At 35.6% G+C, this 10,672-nt stretch overlaps 2 non-coding genes and 1 pseudogene across 2 annotated transcripts; 1 reads left to right on the plus strand and 2 right to left on the minus strand.

Annotated features, from left to right (window-relative positions):
• Positions 1-6,484: 6,484 nt before the first annotated feature.
• LOC146906223 (small nucleolar RNA R71) lies at positions 6,485-6,588 on the minus strand. Its single transcript, XR_015020854.1, has one exon. It is a non-coding gene; the product is annotated as a small nucleolar RNA R71 (small nucleolar RNA).
• A 2,301-nt stretch (positions 6,589-8,889) lies between these two features.
• On the plus strand, positions 8,890-10,149 carry LOC146906224 (uncharacterized; annotated as a pseudogene).
• On the minus strand, positions 9,253-9,359 carry LOC146906225 (small nucleolar RNA R71). Its single transcript, XR_015020779.1, has one exon. It is a non-coding gene; the product is annotated as a small nucleolar RNA R71 (small nucleolar RNA).
• Positions 10,150-10,672: the final 523 nt, after the last annotated feature.

Genomic DNA, 10,672 nt, shown 5'->3' on the forward strand with positions numbered 1-10,672 from the left:
AAACCAAGGAAGAAGTTCTTAACAAAAGCCAAAAGCTTAGTTAAGATTTTAAAAGTTTGTATTTCTTGGTGTTGCTCTTTACAAGTTGGAATATCTCTGATGTTTACAAAACTTATCTAAATCATTCGATGTTTTGTTGAGAAAAGTTTTTTTTTTATGCATGTATGCATGTATGCATGATTATGCTACACAAACGGTGAAAACGTGGTGAGGTTTAAGTCCATAAGTTGGAGCCAAGGATAACAACGCCATTTGGTAAGGACTATGGTTTAATTTGCACTTGTAACAAGGGTTCTACCAAGTTCCCAAAGTCCAACCCCCTCCGAATTTTATTGGATACCGAGAAAACACCCGGTCCAACAACGTTCGTAGGAAAGTCTCGTTTGAGTGTAGTATCGCGTGTCGACTAATTCCGAGAAAACACCCGGTTAGCCACCGCACTACGTCCTTAAAGGCCAAGATGGGTTAAAGGTTACTAAAGGTCCTTAGCGTTCGAACAGAAACTTAAGAGTAATAAAGTCTAAACGTGAAAACACACGTCGACAAATATCACTTCAAGCTCCTCCGCTAAGTGTGGTTATCTCACATGTGTCAAGACACGAGAATACTCTCGGTATGCCACTATGAGTCTACCACCCCTATCTTATATTTCCCTCAAATCCGGGTTAGGACTTATCTCACCACTCACGTTTAAGAAATGAGAAGAACAAACATACACGTAATTTCCATCTTTTATTTTTAATTTTTTTTTTTGCAAGCTTAGCAAAAAATTTAAATAATGCCAAGTTAGGCTTAAACCTCTTACTTTTATTCCCCAGTGAAGTCGCCATTTCTGTCGCGTCATTTTTCGGACGGTCGAAATGCCATTTCATTTGGCGTTTAACCCGCTTTTGCTTTCACGACTGAACATTTAATTCTTTTCAAAAGAAAGTGGAAAAAGGTTCAAATACCACATTTTTAGGGATTAAGGGTTCGGGGGTTGGTTATATTTAGGGAAGGTGTTAAGCACCCTAAATATTCATAGTACTCTACGAGAACCTCTTGATTTTATTTAACTATTGTGCTATAAACTTGCTTGCTTTAAAATGGAATTTGTAATGATAAAAGAAAAATAGAGACCTAATTTATCTACATTTTTATTTATTTGGAAGGACGCGTGTCCCTTGCCTACGTACCCGTGAGGGATCAAAACCTCGTAGTTCGGGGTAAAAATTGACGTTTGATTGGTTTTTTGTGTTTTTTATGAGTTTTGAAAAGAGTTTTAAAGTGAAGAGCCAAGTGGCAAATTGGAATTTGTTTGTATTTTTTATATTAAAAGAAAATAGACTCAAAGTAGAATTAGAATTGATTTGAAATTTGATTAAGAAAGAAAATAAAAAGAACGATCACTTGATTTTAGATCAAGGTTTGTTATGAAAATATTTTTGTGTTTTTTGTATGTTTGCATGTTTTTTGTTGTTTTGAATAATGAAATGAAAATTATATAAGCAGAATGAGAAAAATAATGTTAAGCTGAAATATAAGGTTATTTTAACACGGACCAGAATACTCTGGAGAATGATTATATAAGCAGAAATATAATATTAACAGTTTATTTAGGACCAGAGCACTCTGGATTAATTTAATTAACAAGGACCAGATTGTTCTGGAGAATAATATAATATGAACAAAAAATATAATATTAACAGTTAATTAGGACCAGAGCACTCTGGATTAATTTAATTAATAAGGACCAGATTGTTCTGGAGAATAATTAAATTAAATAAAAATATAATATTAACAATTAATTAGGACCAGAGCACTCTGGATTAATTTAATTAACAAGGACCAGATTGTTCTGGAGAATAATTAAATTAAACAAAAATATAATATTAACAGTTAATATTAGGACCAGAACACTCTGGATTAAGATGTGTGTATCTAGTGTAAAATAAATGAAAAGATAGAGAAGGAAATAGGAAAGGAAAGAAGAAAAAATGAGAAGAAGAAGGAGGAAAGAGGAAAAGGGAAGATGATATACCTTTGTGGGGAGAATAGGAGAAAGAAAATATAAAAGAGGGTTGTTTTATTTTTGGTAGTGATAGTATGTTTTTTTTTTGTTGATTTATGGTGGTTTTATGTTGATTTGTAGTGATGATTGTGTGATTTTTTTGTGTGGTTTTAATGGTGGTTTATGTGGTGTTTTTTGGTTTTAATGGTGGTTTGAGTGGTGGTTTTGTTGTTGATGGTGAAGAAAAGGAACATGCTAAGACTAAAAAATGTGTAGTGGTGTGTTGCTATTTTTGTTCTCTATCTCAAAGCTTCTTCCCCCCTTTCTCTCCAAAACTCTCTTTTATTTATAGATGTTAAGACACTTGGGGATCAAGCTAAAATGGAAGCTTAGAGATTAAGTTTTTGAGCTAATGGGAGCAAGTTGTCATGTGATGTCATCTTAGTGATGTCACTTGATGATGTCACTTTATTTCATTTGTAGTATGACCAGAACGTTCTGGAGAATGTTCTAAAGAATGTTCTGGTGTATGCTCTAGATCTTTCTTGATAAAGCAAATCTCGTTTTATGTTTCTTTTATTTTCCTCTTTTTTGGGGGAAATTAAATACGATGAAAAACAAATAAAATTAAACAAATTAAAACCTATTTTTGTGATTTTTGAAATTTGTCCTTGAATGAAAAAAAACGAGGTATTTTAAAGACAAAAGAAAGTAGAACAATATTATTGATAAATTTTGGACCAGAGAACTCTGGATTAAAATACCTCTGCCAAAATTTTTCCTAAAAAGGCAAAATAATATTCCGGGCCAAAAGACAAAAAAATGGGGTCTTAGGTCAAAAATTGGGGTATGACACATACTAATAAAGGAAAACTTCAAAATCACACATACGCAGGAAAACTTCAAGCAAAACCAGACAGATGTTTCAACATCCATCATAACATCCACAGAGAACTTCAGAGGCAGAAAACTTCATATAGAATGCACCAACAAAAACTACAATGAAAAATAAATGCAGAAATGACATACTATACTACAACATCTACTCCCCCTTTTTAGCCACAAAATGTGCCAAAAAAAATCTTCATGCATAAAATCCTCAGAAGGTACCAGAAGAACATAAATGTGCAGAATACCAAAGAAAAAAATGCAGTGTATTACATACCAGAATAAGCACACTAGTTGCTCAGAAATAACCAGGGCTTAGCCCACACACAAAGACGTGAAACAAGGAATTAAGAAGGGCAAGTCTTATACCACTGATTTTTTATAGCTCCTTATGTAGGCAAATCCCCAGCTTGGCCCTTATCTTTTCAAACTGCTTAGCATCTAAGGCTTTGGTGAAAATGTCTGCCAAATGTTCCTTTGTAGCAACATGTTCAGGCGTCACTACCTTCTCTTCAACAAGATCCATGATAAAGTGATGACGTATGTCAATGTGCTTAGTTCTGCTATGTCGAATAGGATTCTTGGAAATATTAATTGCACTCAAATTGTCACAGTACAATGTTAGAACATCTTGTTCAACATTATACTCTTTCAACATCTGTTTCATCCATACAAGTTGGGAACAACTGCTACCAGCTGCTATGTACTCAGCTTCAGCAGTAGATAAAGACACACTGTTCTGTTTCTTGCTAAACCAAGATATCAAGATATTTCCTAGAAAGAAACATCCCCAGAGGTACTTTTCCTATCATCTGCACTACCTGCCCAATCAGCATCACAGTAACAAACCAACCTAGAATTTGTATTGTGAGAGTACAAAATGCCATAATCACTGGTTCTATTGACATACTTCAGAATTCTTTTCACCTGAGTGAGATGGCTCATTTTAGGTTCAACTTGGTATCTTGCACAAACCCCTACTGCAAAAGTTATATCAGGTCTGCTTGCAGTAAGATATAGTAGACTTTCAATCATGTTGTTATACATGCTTTAATCAACAGCAACACCATTTTCATCTTTGGACAACTTCAAATGAGTAGCTGCTGGTGTTCTTTTATGACTACCATTATCCATACCAAACTTCTTCACTATATTCTTGGCATATTTACTCTGAGAAATAAAAATGGTGTCTTCCATTTGCTTGACTTGAAAACCAAGAAAGTAATTCAGCTCACCCACAAGACTCATTTCAAATTCTGACTGCATCTGTTGGACAAAATGTTGAACCATCTTGTTTGACATCCCACCAAAAACAATGTCATCAACATAAATCTGTGCTATCATCAGTCTTCCATTATCATCTTTCACAAACAAGGTCTTGTCTGTTCCTCCTTTTCTGTAGCCTTGGTTGACAAGAAACTGTGTGAGTCTCTCATACCATGCTCTAGGTGCCTGCTTTAAGCCATACAAAGCTTTCTTCAATTTGTAGACATGATTGGGAAAGCTAGGATTGATAAACCCTTTTGGCTGCTCAACATAAACTTCTTCATTTAGATAGCCATTTAGAAAGGCACTCTTCACATCCATTTGGAACAGTTTAAATTTGAGAATACAAGCCACTCTCAAAAGTAACCTTACGATTCCAATCTAGCAACATGAGCAAAAGTTTCATTAAAGTCCAACCCTTCTACTTGTGTATAACCTTGAGCAACTAATGTTGCCTTGTTTCTGGTCATGACGAGTCAATAATTAATGTTTTTAATATAATATTTGAGTCCAATTTATTTATATTTGAATTTATTTTATTTAAGTTTATTTCCTTTTTAGAATTATTTTACTTCAATTACAAGTTATTTAATTTCTGGAACAAATATTCTAAAGATCGAGTCTTAGAGCAAAAGAATGGGATTTGGAGCTGATTCGAGATGAAAATACGAAGATTTGGTGCAAAAATATAACATCCCCCAAGTCAGAGACTTGGCACGGCTCGTGCCACCAGCCACACGGCCGTGCCAGCCTTCAGGATCACTTTTGTTGCTTTTAGCTTCTCGGACAAGCTACCCATTAGTTTACTTCTGACCTAAAAGTCTGTGGTTTCTTGTGGAACATTCTAGTGTTATATTTCTTAGGGCTTAAGTATTTTATAGACTATAAATAGAGTAGCTAGCTATCATAACAATTCATCTTTTGTTCTTGGAATAAAAGTTCACCTTCTTCTTCTTCTTCTTCTTCTTCTTCTTCTTCTTCTTCTTCTTCTTCTTCTTCTTCTTCTTCTTCTTCTTCTTCTTCTTCTTCTTCTCCTCCTCCTCCTCCTCCTCCTCCTCCTCCTCTATGTCTACGATGAACATGAGTGAGTAGACTCTTCTTGTCTTGGGATTGTTGGATAAGTCTAATGACGTAATCCTAATCAAACCAAGCCTTAAACCCTAATTTTATGTAAACCTAATTTCTAATCTATTTCACCGTTCTTATAATCAATAACAAATATTAATCGATGGATCGAAAGATGAAGTTTAATAGTTGTTATTGATTCATAACAAATATTAAGCGATGGATCGAAAGATGAAGTTTTAATATTGGAACAAGTGAATTTAGACAAGGATTGCAAAACATGAAAATAGTCTAGCAAACCTTGAGACAATAAAGTTTCGAGCTTCCAGGATTTCAATAGCAATCAACTATGAAAATAGGCGTGGTTGCTAGAGAAACACACTCACTGAGACCGAAAGGATATGTGATAGGCTAAAGAGAAACTTGTCTTTAGAAAATAGGTCCAACATAAAGTTCTAGGTTTAGGGTTTGGTTTGTGAAGGTTTTGTCATCAAGATGAGCCAATAATTTCAAGGCGCCTTTTTATTATTATTTTCAACCGTTAAAAATTAAATCTTTTCAACTGAACTTCTTTCTAATCATCATTAAAAGTTAATTGAATTAACCAACTCCCTATCAGAACGATACTGTTTTATTACTTCACCGGTAAACGATGCACTTGAGGATTTACTACATCAAGTTTTTGGCGCCGCTGCCGGGGAGTTAACTAATTTGATTAACTTTTTAATAGTAGTTAGAATTTTTTTCCTTTTTACTTTTTTTCTTTTCTTCTTCTTCTTTCTTTCTTTCTGTTACTGTTCATTTCTTGGGTTCGTATTCTTTTATGCGTAGAAGCAAAAGTCTTGGTGAATTCGTTCCTGAGATCAAAAGGTTCTTACATAAAAGAAAAAGAGAAGCATGAAATAATATCACTATGGCTGAACACACTCTTAAGGAGTATGCAACACCCTCAACGGATGAGCCACAGACTATTATTGTGTACCCAACGGTCGAGGGTGACAATTTTGAAATCAAGCCTGCACTACTTAACTTGGTGCAGCAAAATTAGTTTTCTGGATAACCCACTGAGGATCCAAATCTGCATATTTCAACTATCTTAAGACTCAGTGGAACCATAAAAGAGAACCAAGAAGCCGTAAGACTGCACCTTTTTCCCTTTTCCTTAAGGGAAAGAGCTAGCGCTTGGTTCCATTCTCTAGAAGTTGGTTCCATCTCTTCGTGGGATCAAATGAGGCGAGCATTCCTTGATCGATTATTTCCCCTTCTAAAACTGCTAAACTAAGGGACCAAATCACATGGTTCAATCAAAAAGATGGGGAATCTCTTTATGATGCGTGAGAGCGTTTCAAGAAAATGCGACTTTGTCCCCACTATGGTTTAGAGAAGTGGATCATAGTCCACACTTTTTATAATGTCTTATCATATACCACAAAAATGATTGTTGATGCAGCTGCAGGTGGAGCTTTAATGAACAAGAACTATACATCAGCATATGCCTTGATCGAGGACATGGCCCAGAACCACTATCAATGGACTAACGAAAGAGCCATCACTGCTTCTTCACCCTCTAAAAAAGAGGCAGGTATGTACGAAGTCTCTCCTATTGATCATCTTGCTGCTAAGGTTGACGCACTCACACAAGAGTTAAATAACTTTGGTTTGGTCGAGATGTTGAAGCCTATGCGGGGGTTTGAAAACTTCACTTGTGAGTTCTTGAGCTCTATCTCTTTTACTAAGGATCGGTCGAAGACGGATAAACCCAACCATAGAGTTTCATTCTGTCTTTTAAATTTTGATTAAGAGATGTCTTTGGAAGCATTTTGTTCTGAACTAGGCCTCGCAAACGCGGGGTATATCCATGTCTCTTGGGATCAATCTTTAAAACCGGCCGACTACGTCCCCGTTGCCTTTTGGAAGAGCATAACCGGTTTAAACCAATACAATTCCCGCTCCAGTAAGGCTAGTCACATTCACAACCCTGTGCTTAGGTACCTTTAAAGGGTTATGGCTTACACCATATGGGGTAGGAAAGAAGTGGGGATTATGAGAACTGATGAATTGTTTATGTTATGGGCAATGCTTTATGATGAGTCAATAATTAATGTTTTTAATATAATATTTGAGTCCGTTTTATTTAATTTTATTTCCTTTTTAGAACTATTTTGCTTCAATTGGAAGTTGTTTAATTTCAGGAGCAAATAATTGAAAAATTCAGTCTTGGAGCAAAAGAAAGGGATTTGGAGCTGATTCGGGCTGAAAATACGAAGATTCAATACAAAAATATGACGTCCCCCAAGTCAGAAGCTTGACACGGCCCATGCCACCAGCCACACGACCGTGCCAACTCCCAAGATGCCTTATGCTGCTTTCTGCTTCATTGACACACTATCTATTCGTTTATTTATGACCTAAAAACCCATGGTTTCTTATGGAACATTCTAGTGATATATTTCTTAGGGCTTAAGTCGTTGTAAACTATAAATAGAGTAGCTAGCTATCACAACAATTCATCTTTTGTTCTTGGAATTCAATGGTGACAATTGTTTTCTCTTAATAAAAGTTCTTCCTTTTATTTTATGTTCTTCTCCTTCTTCTCTTCTATGTCTACGATGAACATGAGTGAGTAGACTCTTCTTGTCTTAGGATTGGTGGATAAGTCTAATGACATAATCTTAATCAAACGAAGCCTCGAACCCTAATTTTATATAAATCTACTTTCTAATCTAATTTCACCGTTTTTATAATGAATTAACAAGTATCAAATTCATAAAGCGATAGCGGAGGGTTAGTACTTGTTAATTCATCATCACAAATATTAAGCAATGAATCAAAAGATGAAGTTTTAATATTGGAACAAGTGAAATTAGACAAGGATTGCGAAACATGAGAATAGTCTAACAAACCTTGAGACAAATAAAGTTTCGTTCTTCAAGGATTCCTATAGCAATCAACCATGAGAATAGGCGTGGTTGCTAGAGGAACACACTCACTGAGACCGAAAGGAGATGTGATAGGCTTAAGAAAAACTTGTCTTTAGAAATGGGTCTAATATAAAGTTTTAGATTTAGGGTTTGGTTTGTGAAGGATTTGTCAACAAGATGAACCAATAATCCCAAGGCGCCTTATTATTATTATTATTATTATTATTATTATTATTATTATTATTATTATTATTATTATTATTATTATTATTATTATTATTATTATTATTATTATTATTATTATTATTATTCAACCGTTAAAAAAATCCAAACTTTACAACAGAACTTTCTTCTAATCATCAATAACAGTTAATTGAATTGAACAACTCCCTGTCGGAAGATACTCTCTTTTTACTACTTCGGTAAACCGTACACTTGCGGATTTATCTCATCAAGTTTTTGGCGCCATTGCCGGGGAGTTAACTAATTTGATTAACTTTTTAGTAATGGTTAGATTTTTCTTTTTCTTTTTACTTTTCTTCTTTTTCTTCTTTCTTTCTTTCTTTCTTTCTTTCTTTCTTTCTTTCTTTCTTTCTTTCTTTCTTTCTTTCTTTCTTTCTTTCTTTCTTTCTTTCTGTTACCGTTAACTTCTTGGGTTCTTATTCTTTTATGCGTAGAAGCAAAAGTCTTGGTGAATTCGTTCCCATGATCGAAAGGTTCTTACATAAAAGAAAAAGAGAAGCACGAAATAATATCGCTATGGCTGAACACACTCTTAAGGAGTATGCGACACCCTCAATGGATGAGCCACATGCTATTATTGCGTACCCAACGGTCGAGGGTGACAATTTTGAAGCCAAATTTGCACTACTTAACTTGGTGCAGCAAAATCAGTTTTCTGGATCACCCAATGAGGATCCAAATCTGCATATTTCAACTTTCTTAAGACTCAGTGGAACCATAAAAGAGAACCAAGAAGCCGTAAGACTGCACCTTTTTCCCTTTTCCTAAAGGGATAGAGCTAGGGCTTGGCTCCATTCTTTAGAAGTTGGTTCCATCACTTCATGGGATCAAATGAGGCAAGCATTCCTTGCCCGATTCTGTCCCCCTTCTAAAACTGCTAAACTAAGAGACCAAATCGCACGGTTCAATCAAAAAGATGGGGAATCTCTTTATGATGCGTGGGAGCGTTTCAAGGAAATGCTTAGACTTTGTCCCCACCATGGTTTAGAGAAGTGGCTCACAGTCCACACTTTTTATTATGTCTTATCATATACCACAAAAATGATTGTTGATGCAGCTGCAGGTGGAGCTTTAATGAACAAGAACTATACAGCAGCATATGCCTTGATCGAGGACATGGCCCAGAACCACTATCAGTGGACTAACGAAAGAGCCATCACTGCTTCTTCACCCTCTAAAAAAGAGGCAGGTATGTACGAAGTATCTCCTATTGATCATCTTGCTGCTAAGGTTAACGCACTCACACAAAAATTTGATAAAATGAATATTAGTGCTGTCACATCTACTTTTGTATCTCCTCCTTGTGAAATTTGTGGTGTTTTTGGTCATATTGGTGTTGATTGCCAGCTAGGTAGTGCTGTTGAAAGTGTTGAGCAAATGAATTACGCTCGATACAACCAAGGAATGAGGCAAAACCAAAATTTTTATAAATATCCTCAAAATTCCTATGGACAAATGGCACCACCTAGCTATGCAAACAACCAGAGAGCCCCTCAGAAAACTAGTTTGGAAATTATAATGGAAAGTTATGTCATGAATCAAACTAAACAGCTCCAAGAGCTTAAAAACCAAATCGGACTTCTGAATGATTCTCTCTCCAAACTCAATACTAAGGTAGACTCTATTGGTACTCATGCTAAAATGCTTGAAACTCAAATCTCCCAAGTGGCCCAACAGGTGGCTACTTCTTCTCAAATACCGAGAGTCTTTCCTGGTCAAACCGAAGCCAACCCCAAAGCCCATGTTCATGCTATTTCATTAGGGGGTACTAAATAATGAGAGGATACCATTGATAAGGTTGAAAACATCGAGGGAGAGAGTGTTAAGCTTCTAGGTGAGAAAACCATAAAAGAGAGTGAAAAATCGTTTGATAAACCAAAACTTCCTTTCCCATTGAGGCTTGCTAAGCCTAACTTGGAGGCACAATTTAATAAGTTTGTTGATATGCTTAAAAAGATTTGCAATAATATTCCCTTTGCAGAAGCTTTGTCTCAGATACCTTTATATGCTAAATTTTTAAAGAAAATTTTTTCAAAGAAAAGAAAGATAGAGCATAATGAGACAATAACTTTGACTAGGGAAAGTAGTGCCATCATTAAGAAGCCACCTCCTAAGCTTTGAGATCCAGGTAGTTTTTCCATCCCTTGTATGGTTGGAATTGAGACCGTTGATAAAGCCTTGTGCGATTTAGGGGCTAGTGTTAGCTTGTTGCCCTTGTCCCTCTTTAAGAGGATGGGAATAGGAGAGTTAAAACCTTCTGAGATGACCTTGAAGTTAGCTAATCGTTCTACTATCCAAC

The sequence above is a fragment of the Medicago sativa genome, chromosome 7 (genome assembly GCF_051527215.1).
Source record: "Medicago sativa cultivar Bolivia chromosome 7, Bolivia_mono, whole genome shotgun sequence".
Classification (NCBI taxonomy): domain Eukaryota; kingdom Viridiplantae; phylum Streptophyta; class Magnoliopsida; order Fabales; family Fabaceae; genus Medicago; species Medicago sativa.